General features: G+C 34.3%; 1 long non-coding RNA gene across 3 annotated transcripts; it reads right to left on the bottom strand.

The window, feature by feature from the left end:
• Positions 1–728: 728 nt before the first annotated feature.
• Positions 729–10,500, bottom strand: LOC109119822 (uncharacterized). 3 transcript variants are annotated; one of them, XR_002027314.3, is made up of 3 exons: positions 6,471–10,500; positions 4,152–4,253; positions 729–1,060 (listed from the first exon to the last, which is right to left on the bottom strand). It is a non-coding gene; the product is annotated as an uncharacterized lncRNA (long non-coding RNA). The 3 variants fall into 3 exon arrangements; XR_011219936.1 differs by having other exon boundaries at positions 4,152–4,242; XR_011219937.1 differs by lacking the exon at positions 4,152–4,253.
• Positions 10,501–11,974: the final 1,474 nt, after the last annotated feature.

Below are 11,974 nucleotides of genomic sequence, written 5' to 3'. Positions count from 1 at the left end.
ACGGATAGATTTTTCATCGGCCCTTTTAACAACTAAAATATATAAACTTGAGTTAAAATTCCGTCCTTTTAAAATGGGAAGGCCTCTAAACCCGACGTATAGATTTTTCATCGGCCCTTTTAACAACTAAAATATATAAACTTGAGTTAAAATTCCGTCTTTTTAAAATGGGAAGGCCTCCAAAACCGACGGAAAGTTTTCTCATTGGCCCATTTAGTTTAAAATTCAACGAGCAAGAAGTATGTATAATTAAAAATGTTGAAACAATGAGCAAAAATGCAAATAAAAGCTTAATGTAAAAGACAAAACAACATTCAAGTAATGAAATCCCAACTTCAACATTTAATAAGCTAAGGAACTAAAATATAACACCAGCCTTCATTAATTGAATTTAACCTTTACATATGTTATCATTTAACTAATAATTGAAAGAAAACAAATTATATTAACTAATAAAAATAACAGTAAACTAGAAGCAATAGCTAAAAAAAACCGCAAATAAATGAAATCTAACAAGCATTCACATGACAGTAACCAAGATATAAGGATTGAAGCATGGAGCTCGCTAGAAAAAATAGAATTCACTATCCTATTTTGAAATCAAACAAACCCAAATGAAATTGCTAACATAATAATCGTCGGAGTTAACAATCTAAAAGAATTTATCTCTATATATATAAAATAATGTAAGTAAAAGTATTCTAAAAGAAAAAATAACAATGTAATGCTATTTAAATATCCAATGAACAATTTTAGCAAGATAGGAAGTGTAAACTTAAACGTAAAGTAAACATAAGATAAATAAATAAAAGTAATCTACTTAAACAGAATAGATTTCCAAACAAGCAGCCACATAAAAATGTTCAAGTGAAATGTGAAATTCAACATAGAACAAAATCAACAAAAAAATGGTAAAATAGTTCAAGATTTCTACCAGAAATTGAAGAAAAATATCAAAGCTCATTGGAGCTATTGTACGCTGGATCTGGATTGTTTCCCATTGATAAGCCTCGAAACTTGATGATTTTTTTTAGAGCTAATACCTCCTTGGTTCATTCATCTGCAATGAAAAAAAATGAAATAATAAAAATGTGAAGGAAAAATGGGATGGGGGTTTTGTTTGGTGAGGTTGTTAGTGGAGGTTGTCGGTGGTTTGTGGAGGTGGGTTTGGAGGGAAGAGAGAAGAGGGAGTGGCTGGGAGGCGAACGGAAAGAGGGAGAGGGGCTGGCGGCTGATGGCTTGCTGTTGTCCGTCTCGCCTGCTGGCTGTTACTCGCCGGAGAAAGAGGGGGAAGGGAACAAAGGAGAAGAAGGGAGATGGCTTGAGCTGCTGTCCGTTTGGAGTTGTTGTTGTTTATTGTTTTCACTGGAGAAGTTGGCGACTGATGGCACTGCTGCTTCATCCTCGTCAGTGGTGGCGTGAGCTCGGAGGTGAGCTGATTCCATGGCTATTCGCCGGAGGAGAAGAGAGACGAGAGGATGAGGGGAGAAGAGGGAGGGAGAGGGGCTGACGGAAAAGGGAAAAGGGAGAGGGAAGGGGGAGCGACGGGAGAAGAGAGTGAAGGGGGCGAGGGAAGGGGGAAAAGGGAGGGGCTGGGGTCTGTGGAGAGAGGGAGGGGAAGGTTTTCTCCCTTTATTTTTTCTGAAAATTGCTCCCCCAAATTTTGACCTAGTTAGTAAGTTAAATAAAAACTCAAAATGGGCTCAAATGACAGGCTTAGTATTGTGGCCTCAAATTACGAATTTTTAAAAATGTTAGGCCAAAATTGGGTGTCAACAGCTGTCCCTATCGTTGTGTATGATTGATGAAAGAAATCGTGGACAACGAAAATTGACAAACCCAATTTTGACTGAACACATGACCTTTGTAGAGAAGTGCGGGTGCATGTGGTTGAAGTCAATTCCAGACCTGTCTCCAAAAGGTTCTATAATGCGTTGCGTCCTTGTTGAAGTGGTTTGCACCTGTTTTTTTTTAATGAAATTCATCCTTTTGAATGCACTTGACAAAGACTGAGATAAAACTCGTCAGCTTAAAATGCAATTCAAATGGGAGACAGTGTCTTCCACCGTGTCGACACTCAATTTCTCACCTCGGCATTTAATGTTAGTTGACGTTGAGGGATAAATATTTCCTTTGAGATGCACGATTCTTTTTCTAGCAGTGCATGATTGCTTGCAGGGCATGAATATCTTTCCGCGATGTTCAAATTTTCGAGGTAGTGAATCTTCTCGCGATGCATAAAAATTTAACTCGCGATGCATGAATATTAATCCGCGATGCAAGAATATTAACTCGCGATGCATGAATATTAATCCGCGATGCAAGAATATTAACTCGCAATGCATGAATATTAACTAGTGATGCATGAATTAACTCGCGATACATGAATCGACTCTCGATGCATGAATTGACTCTCGATGCATGAATATTAACTAGTGATGCATGAATTGACTCTCGATGCATGAATATTAGCTCTCGATGCATGAATATTAACTCTCGATGCATGAATTGACTCTCGATGCATGAATATTAACTAGTGATGCATGAATTGACTCTCGATGCATGAATTAACTCTCGATGCATGAATATTAACTCTCGATGGATGAATATTAACTCTCGATGCATGAATATTAACTCTCGATGCATGAATATTATCTCCTGATGCATGAATTAACTAGTGATGCATGAATTTTCTGCGAGGTATAGAATCTTCTCGCGATGCATGAATTTTCTGCGAGGTACGAAATCTTCTCGCGATGCATGAATTTTCTGCGAGGTATGAAACCTTCTCTCAATGCATGAATTTTCTACGAGGTATGAAATCTTCTCGCGATCCATAAAAATTTCTGCGAGGTATAAGATCTTCTCGCGATGCATGAATTAAATCTCGATGCATGAATATTAATTCGTGATGCATGAATATTAACTCGCAATGCATGAATATTAACTCCCAATACATGAATTAACTCGCGATGCATGAATATTCACTCTAGATGCATGAATTAACTAGTGATGCATGAATTCCGCAAGGTATAAAATCTTCTTGCTATGTATGAATTTTCTGCGAGGTATGAAATCTTCTCGCGATGCATGAATTTCCTGCGAGGTATGAAATCTTCTCGTGATGCATAAATTTTCTGCGAGGTACAAAATCTTCTCGCAATGCATGAATTTTCTCTCGATGCATCATTTTATTCCATCTGTAACGAGGTGGATAACTCGATAATATTCCATCTGTAACAAGGTGGATGACTCGATAATATTCCAACTGTAACGAGGTGGATGGCTCGATAATATTCCAACTGTAACGAGGTGGATGCTCGATAATGGTCCAACTGTAACGAGGTGGATGCTCGATAATATTCCAACTATAACGAGGTGGATGGTATGATAATATTCCAACTGTAACAAGGTGGATGCTCGAAAATGGTCCAACTGTAACGAGGTGGATGGCTCGATAATATTCCAACTGTAACGAGGTGGATGGCTCGATAATATTCCAACTGTAACGAGGTGGGTGGCTCGATAATATTCCAACTGTAACGAGGTGAATGGCTCGATAATATTCCAACTGTAACGAGGTGGATCGCTCGATAATATTCCAACTTTAACGAGGTGGATTCTCGAAAATAGTCCAATTGTAACGAGGTGGATGGCTCGATAATATTCCAACTGTAACGAGGTGGATGCTCGATAATGGTCCAACTGTAACGAGGTGGATGCTCAATAATATTCCAACTGTAACGAGGAGGATGACTCGATAATAGTCCAACTGTAACGAGGTGGATGGCTCGATAATGGTCCAACTGTAAAGAGGTGGATGGCTCAATAATATTCCAACTGTAACGAGGTGGATGACTCAATAATATTCCAACTGTAACGAGGTGGATCGCTCGATAATATTTCAACTGTAACAAGGTGGATGCTCGAAAATAGTTCAATTGTAACGAGGTGGATGGCTCGATAATAGTCCAACTGTAACGAGGTGGATGGCTCTATAATATTCCAACTATAACGAGGTGGATGGCTCGATAATATTCCAACTGTAACAAGGTGGATGACTCGATAATATTCCAACCTCAAAAGAATTTTTGAGATCCTCTCAAAATTTCTATCCCAGTTTCTATTATGAAGAGAAATGGAAATCTTACTGTGTATATGACCGAGCCGTTGTGGCGCCTACGTATCCCATTGGAGCAGGAATCAAGTCAAACGTAGTTTCCCTCTTGTGGGTGATGAGTGCTACAAAGAATCTAAAAGATTATCAGTAGAAAATGCACAATATGAACATGATGGAGTATGCAAATGGTATCCTTTGCTATATTCAAAGCCTAAAACAAGACATATCACATTTTGCGGATGGACAATCGAATGAAGTAAAATAGGCGTCTCACATATATAAGATTAACTTAACAACACCTTTTATAATGAACAACTCAAAAGACAATTTTTTTCTTTTTTTTCAAAAATAAAAATGCGATGAGATAGTCAAATTTTCACCACGATTGGTACCAACAGTTAAAATTGCAGGTAAATCTCTCATTATTTTTTTTAAAGATTGAATTAAGGTAATTCATACAGCTTCAAGTGGTACCTCAAATATACTTAAGGATTGACAAGATCCGTTCGTCTTGTTTCAAACAAAGATTTTGAATTGTATCAATCCTCATGTTTCAAATGCCCTCGCGACAAAGTCTAGTCCTATTTCACACATATTTGAAACATTTGGTTATAGGACATTTTTCAAAGTGCACTCACACTCACAAGAATGTTCAATGCACACAAGTGTAATACCATATGCTTGACCCTTATGTAAATCTCCACTAATGTGAGAACATTTGGAATGGGATCATGTAGGGCTTGTCATTGGCTTCTAACGTAGGTTTAGGGATGGGTCGGATATTTATTTGAGATAAAAGTGACTGAATTCCTCCTTGAGTGTTACACAGAATTTGTGTTTTTAATGATTGGTACGCCTTTTTGGCGTTAGATCCTCTTCATTGTTCTCCCAGCTTTCAAATTCTTTTGAATTCTCATTTTGAACACTTCCCCCTTTTTTTTCTTTTTTTTTCTTTTTTTGATTCCTTATTCGTTGAAGCTTTTCTTTATTCACTTCTTTATTATAATAATTTTTCCCTTTTTTTGTTGGAATATTTTCCTTCCAACCTTTCACCGGTCCTGTAAAGGAATTTTTTGCCTTTCTTTATTTTTTTCTCTTTTTCTCTAGAGTCTTTGCTTCCTTGATTTTGAGAGACTCAATATCTTTGCTTTTTGAAATTTCAAACATTGATCTCTTTTATAATTTGCACATTCTTTGTGCACTCAAGAAGGTTGGGCCAAGAGAGGATAGTGCTCGTAAGCACTCAAAAGGGTAGTGGTTAAGATGTAGTTGTCCAAATGAAGGTTTCAGGCTCAAAATGGGAAAGCTAGGGATTATTGTAATTTGGTAGGCTTTGAAAGGCACAATCGGGTCAAAAAGGCCTACAATCCTTTCTCAAACCAAACATTACTCATGATTTTGCCTCGAAAAACATTCAGGTCAAGTTCTAGATCAACAGTGTAACACAATTGAACTTTGATCAAAATCTCACCACACAATGCACATGAAACATAAGGTTAGTTTTATTCTTATCTTGATTGAATGCAAGAGAATTTTCAATCATCATAAAAGTACAGATAAGAGGTACCACGAGAATCTGTAATTTACCGCAAAATTCATTCTTTTTCATCATATCGAATATATTTACATGCTCTAAACCATATAGGTCCCGACCGAGTTGAAGACATGACTCTAACAGTATGTACAAACAATTTTTTTTAAAAAAAAATTATTACCAAACCCGAGAAAGGTTGCCTACATATCTCATTAACATGAGAATCAGGTACGTGTAGTTCGGCCAGATATGGCTTGAAAAATATGCACAAACTATTTTCTAAATTATTTTTTTTTTGAAAAAGATAATACCGAACCCAAGAAGGGTTGCCTACGTATCTCACCGAAATGAGAATCAGATACGCGTAGTTCGACCAGATATGGCTTAAAAAATATGCACAGACTATTTTATAAATTTTTTTTTTGGAAGATTATACTGAACCCAAGAAGGGTTGTCTATGTTCTCATTAACATGAGAATTAGGTACGCATAGTTCGTGCAGATATAACTTTGAAAATATGCACAAACTATATATTTTTTTTACTTTTTACTTTTTACTCTTTTTTTTTGAAAAAGATAATACCGAACCCAAGAAGGGTTGCCTACGTATCTCATCGAAATGAGAATCAGGTACGCATAGTTTGGCCAGATAAGGCATAAAATAATTTAAAGATTTAGAAAACTCAAAGAAATTTTTATGTCTAGCGCCACTAAAATTTGTAGTGATGAAGTTTTTTTTTCTTTTTCTTTTTTTTCCGTACCAATATGTTTTATAGCCTCTTAATCTTCAATATTTAGGCTGTCTATTGAACGTTACCTACGAATTTCTACAGTAGTGATTTGTTGTACTCTTTTTGGATGTTTTCTTGGATCTTTGTCTCCTTCCAATTTTCACGAGATCCAAATACTGTTATGACCATCCCCGACTGATGTCGGGGACGGTATTCCTACAAAAATATGAGAAATATGTGAGAGCAGGACCGTCATGCAAAATAATAAAAAAAATAAGTAGATGCGACCTTATAGTCAAATACTCCCCTGATTTATCATTTTTTGACTTGATATTAACGTCTTGTGAAATACAAGGACTCAAATTTTTTTAATCCTCTTGTCTCTTGTGACTTCGGACAAAAAGTGATTTCTGAATTTGAACATAAATTAATTTTCGCTGTAAAGAAGAACAACTCAAAATGTAAAAGTGTTAGTACCTGTACATAATGAATAATGTAAAATATCACACAAATAATGAATAAAACACATAAACACTGTTTTTATTAAAGACAAACTGAAATATATCACATAGCATACAAATAATTATGGCGCGTCCTATACAAATATGTGACCCTTTTATGCCTTAGGCCTATCGATTCGAAAGATGTATAACGTCTTTTGACAACTTTCCATTGTCCCCCAAAACACTTAGTACAATTTATGAACAAATGAAATAGAATTATAAAGTCAAATGAAAAGAAAGAAGGGAAAAAAATTACAAATATTCAATCTCACGTAGGGGTACCATCCTATTCTAAGCCTTTGTCGAAGGGTCTTCCTCTTGAAATTCTTGTCATCTCCGATTGTCAACACCTTTAAATGGAATGATAGCTTCTGAAAACTCGAGCTTGACAAATGTAAACTATTAAAATAACCTTCTAATTCAGATGTACTGTGGTTTGTCAAAAGATGTATACATCCTTCAAATTACACACAATTATGGTCGTCCTTTTAGGCTAGAAGCCATTATGGACTCAAGGTGGTCTTTCTAATGGACTCAACACGCCTTGGGTGTTGACTCATCTTAGGCTGATACTTAAATTCGGATTTGGTTTTGCTCTATCCTAGGGTGACTAGAATTGGTATAGAAGTGACGGTTACCCGAGTCGGACAGACAACGGGGTGGAGCTAATAAACGGCGTTGGATGACCGCAAGCCAACTATTCGTTTATTACTTCCAAAGATTAGACTTGTGTGTTTTTCTGAAGGAAGTCGTGGTAAGCCACATAAACTTCTTATGTCCTAATGCAGACTATTTGTCAGTTGATGAAAATTATGTAATGAAATGCAATGATAATATACACAAAATAAATAAATAATAAATAAATACAATATACAAATAATCAGCAAAATATAAAAATACAAGTTATAACATAACAAAAATTTCCTCAATTTGAAAAAAAAACATTAAATTCATATTGGTTAAAACCTCTAAACTCCCCAACAGAGTCGTCATTCTGTTTACATCCCTAATCTTTCGAAATAGGGCGAAACGTCGCGGTAACTAGAAAATAATTAATTGTTCAATTTTAACAAAGTTTTAAAAATAAACGAGTTTTAAAAAAAAGTCGCCACCTAATTTTAGGAAAACTAGAAAACCAATTATTAATCTACGAAACCAAATTGATTCTAGGTAAGGGGTTCAAGTTATTCCGAAGGGAAGGGGTTAGGCACCCTTCGGAATCCACAAATGTGATTCCCGACTGAATTCATTTTTTTCAAATTGAGGAAGAATATAAAATAAAGTACAAGTATAATAAACATTTAATATGCACAATAAAATAAAATAATAATTATCGGCCTAAGGTTTGCCTAACGTCAATATTTACAATAATGAAATAAAAGGAAAAGCACATCCGGGTACCTGTAAACACACTTAGTAAAAGTGTTAGTAAAGAATAAATATGATTAAAATTGAATAAACCAAATAATAATTAAAAATAAAAATCCGTCTTATTAACATGGGAGGCCTTGGAAATCGACGGTAATTTCTTCATCGGCCAATAGCAATAACTAAAATTATATATAAACTTTAAATTAGATTTCCGTCTTTTAAAATGGGAAGGCCTCTAAACCCGACGGATAGATTTTTCATTGGCCATTTTAACAACAAAAATATATAAACTTGAGTTAAAATTCCGTATTTTTAAAATGGGAAGGCCTCTAAACCCGACGAATAGATTTTTCATCGGCCCTTTTAACAACTAAAATATATAAACTTGAGTTAAAATTCCGTCTTTTTGAAATGGAAAGGCCTCTAAACCCGACGGATAGATTTTTCATCGGCCCTTTTAACAATTAAAATATATAAACTTGAGTTAAAATTCCGTCTTTCTAAAATGGGAAGGCCTCCAAAATCGACGGAGAGTTTTCTCATTGGCCAATTTAGTTTAAAATTCAACGAGCAAGAAGTATGTATAATTAAAAATGTTGAAACAATGAGCAAAAATGTAAATAAAATCTTAATGAAAAAGACAAAACAACATTCAAGTAATGAAATCCCAACTTCAACATTTATTAAGCTAAGTAACTAAAATATAACACCAACCTTCATTAATTGAATTTAACCTTTACATATGTTATCATTTAACTAATAATTGAAAGAAAACAAATTATATTAACTAATAAAAATAACAGTAAACTAGAAGCAATAGCTAAAAAAACCGCAAATAAATGAAATCTAACAAGCATTCACATGACAGTAACCAAGATATAAGGATTGAAGCAGGGAGCTCGCTAGAAAAAATAAAATTCACTATACAATTTTGAAATCAAACAAACCCAAATGAAATTGCTAACATAATAATCGTCGGAGTTAACAATCTAAAAGAATTTATCTCTATATATATAAAATAATGTAAGTTAAAGTATTCTAAAAGAAAAAATAACAATGTAATACTATTTAAATATCCAATGAACAATTTTAGCAAGATAGGAAGTGTAAACTTAAACGTAAAGTAAACATAAGATAAATAAATAAAAGTAATCTACTTAAACAGAATAGATTTCCAAACAAGCAGCCACATAAAAATATTCAAGTGAAATGTGAAATTCAACATAGAACAAAATCAACAAAAAAATGGTAAAATAGTTCAAGATTTCTACCAGAAATTGAAGAAAAATATCAAAGCTCATTGGAGCTATTGTACGCTGGATCTGGATTGTTTCCCATTGATAAGCCTCGAAACTTGATGATTTTTTTTTGAGCTATTACCTCCCTGGTTCATTCATCTGCAATGAAAAAAAATGAAATAATAAAAATGTAAAGGAAAAGTGGGATGGGGGTTTTGTTTGGTGAGGTTGTTAGTGGCGGTTGTCGGTGGTTTGTGGAGGTGGGTTTGAAGGGAAGAGAGGAGAGGGAGTGGCTGGGAGGCAAACGGAAAGAGGGAGAGGAGGAAGGGAAAGGGGCTGGTGGCTGATGGCTTGCTGCTGTCCGTCTCGCATGCTGGTTGTTACTCGCCGGAAAAAGAGGGGGAAGGGAACAGGGGAGAAGAAGGGAGATGGCTTGAGCTGCTGTCCGTTTGGAGTTGTTGTTTATTGTTTTCGCTGGCGAATTCGGCGACTGATGGCACTGCTGCTTCATCCTCGTCAGTGGTGGCGTGAGCTCGGAGGTGAGCTGATTCCATGGCTATTCACCGGAGGAGAAGAGAGACGAGAGGATGAGGGGAGAAGAGGGAGGGAGAGGGGCTGATGGAAAAGGGAAAAGGGAGAGGTAAGGGGGAGCGACAGGAGAGGAGAGTGAAGGGGGCGAAAGAAGGGGGAAAAGGGAGGGGCTGGGGTCTGTGGAGAGAGGGAGGGGAAGGTTTTCTCCCTTTATTTTTCTGAAAATTGCTCCCCCAAATTTTGACCTAGTTAGTAAGTTAAATAAAAACTCAAAATGGGCTCAAATGACGGGCTTAGCATTGTGGCCTCAAATTACGAATTTTTAAAAGTGTTAGGCCAAAATTGGGTGTCAACAGTCCTAAAAACTCCATTATGATTTTAGTGGGGGAACTTTTTTTAATTGTTCTAGAAGGATCTTGTCATTGGTTTATCTTCCTTCCAATTTTACTGATTGAATATAAGTTTGTGTTGAAATTGTCGATATTGTGTCAATGTTGAATTCATTTTTTTGTTTAAATTACTAAGTTTGTGTGTTAAGTCATTGATATATTCACTGCAATTTCTCTATTATTTCCATCTAATGAACCATTTAGAGAACCACATGGACAGGGGGCTTTCTCTATATAAACATTCTTACACAAAATACAAAGTTGCCACCATTTTATTAGTAACAAACTGAAAAGCAATTCAAGTTCCCTTAAAATCTCATGGATAATCAGCATATCATATCATATATCATAAATTATAAGTAGGAAGCTTCAAAGATGAAAAATGGGGTTACCATTTTATTTCTAAACTAAATTAAACATCTTATTAATGAAATAATATTATTTTAATTATTTTTTGAATTATATTATTTATTAGGAAGAAAATGTGGAAGAACAAGAGTTTATTACGATTTCTAGATATTAAACAAGTACATGATTCAAGGTTTTTTTTCCTTTTAAAATCAAATTAAAGAATATGAAGAGTTGTAACTAAATCTATATATACCACTGTCAAATACAAATTTGTTATCTTGAATTCTTCCACTAACATTTTCTACGTACTCAATATGGTAAAATTCCTTCTTTTTCCATCTTCTATTGTTTGTTTGTAAGATTTTTATCATTTGATTATTTTTCAAATTAGAAATGATTGGTTCAATTCTAATTCTTTATTTGTGATTGTTTCTCTTTCTAGAATTTCTTGTTACTATTATGTGTAGAAATTTGAAATCACTATCTATACTGTCTATGCCTCTTCTTCTTTCATTTTGTTTTGTTACTTGAAAGTTAAAATCCTATCATTGATCCTTTTATCTTTATTCTTAGGTAGCTCAAAGTTATTTTTTTTTAACTTTTGCACATATCATTTTTGTCTAATATTCTATTTTTTTCCTACCATACTGTTAATAACTTACAAATGATTGTGTTGTATTTCGTAATTCAATTATATGTATATAACTTTATAGAAATTTCATTTATTAAAATTTACAGATGACAGAATCAATAATTTTGAATGAGTCAAATAAGACAAAGGGTATAAATACATGTAATTTTTATTTATATATGTCATTTGAATATATAAATAATGATAATTTTATAACAAATAAATACTTTTTTTTGTATGTTTGAACTATAAAATTGATAATGATATATTAGTCATCCTAAGGAAGGCATATGTCCATCGAATTTCTCTACAATTATTACAAAATACCACTCTTCTTTGACGACAACTTCTCGATATGTATGCATCTATAAGAAAGTGGAGAATATTATTCCTTAAAAAAGTAGGCTAAAACTTTATGGCATTTAATATTTTGTATCTATAATGTGGACATATAAATTATGTGTTGTAACATATTAAAAAAAGAATTTTTAACAAGTTGAATAATTAATATATATTATAAGAATTGTATAATTGAAGTCATTATGGTATTAATTTTGAATTTCACTTGATAATAAT

This window comes from Solanum lycopersicum, chromosome 3 (assembly GCF_036512215.1).
Source record: "Solanum lycopersicum chromosome 3, SLM_r2.1".
In the NCBI taxonomy this organism is placed as follows: domain Eukaryota; kingdom Viridiplantae; phylum Streptophyta; class Magnoliopsida; order Solanales; family Solanaceae; genus Solanum; species Solanum lycopersicum.
This window is presented reverse-complemented; position numbering and strand designations above follow the sequence as displayed.